The sequence below is a fragment of the Lupinus angustifolius genome, chromosome LG03 (genome assembly GCF_001865875.1).
Source record: "Lupinus angustifolius cultivar Tanjil chromosome LG03, LupAngTanjil_v1.0, whole genome shotgun sequence".
In the NCBI taxonomy this organism is placed as follows: domain Eukaryota; kingdom Viridiplantae; phylum Streptophyta; class Magnoliopsida; order Fabales; family Fabaceae; genus Lupinus; species Lupinus angustifolius.
The window spans coordinates 10624410-10625523 of record NC_032011.1 but is presented as its reverse complement, the minus strand read 5'-3'; positions in this window follow the sequence as shown (position 1 = coordinate 10625523).

Here is a 1114-nt window from a genome sequence, read left to right as displayed (position 1 = left end):
CAACTACATGCAGAAGGTTTATATGAATATTGGGAGAGATTCAAGAGACTATGTGCAAGTTGTCCCCATCATTAGATCTCTAAATAACTCCTCCTGCAATATTTCTATGAGGGTCTGAACAACATGGAGAGGAATATCATAGATGCTGCTAGTGGTGGTGCACTTGGAGATATGACCCCTTTTGAAGCTAGAGGTTTGATTGAGAAGATGTCTTCCAACTCTCAATATTTCAGTGCAAGAAGTAGTGATGCTATAGTGGTCAGAGGTGTCCATGATGTTGGGACAAATTCGGTAAGACAAGATAAACTTGAGACAAAAATTGACTCTCTAGCTACCTTGGTCACTCAACTTGCCATGAATCAACAGAAACCTCCACTTGTAGCACGAGTTTGTGGCATTTTCACCACAACTGACCATTATGCTGATGTTTGTCCTTTTCTTTTGGAGCCCAAAACTTGTGACCATCTTGAGGCCTATGCTGCAAATATTTACAACAACAAACCTCAACAACAACAGCAACATAATTATGATCCTTCATCAAATAGATACAACCTTGGTTGGAGGAATCATCCGAATCTTAGATGGTCTGATCTTTCACAACCTCATCCAGGGCCACCATTTCAGAATACTAATGTTGCACAAAATAGACCATATGTGTCTCCTCCAATCCAACAGTAAAGGCAACACCGAGTGAATATAATCCTACCCATGCACCTAGTGAACCTTCATTAAAAGAATTGGTAAGGCAAATGACATTGTAGAATATGCAATTCCAACAAGAGAACAAAGCTTCCATTCAGAGACAAGAGTCCTCCATTCAGAATTTTGACCACTAGATGGGACAAATGGCTCTTTCACTAAACATATTGTACTCTCAAAATTCTGATAAGTTGTCTTCCCAGACTTTGGTCAACCTGAATAATGTGAATGTCATCACTCTAAGGCCAGGCAAACAGATTGAAGTTGATCTAGCTACATAAAAAATGAAGCAACCAGTTTTACAAGAGACTCAGAGCATTAGTGAAGAAATTCATGCTAGTGAGCCTTCCACAAGTGTTGCACAACCATCTTCCATTCCTCTTCCATTTCCTCCAAGAGCCATTCCAAGTAAGAA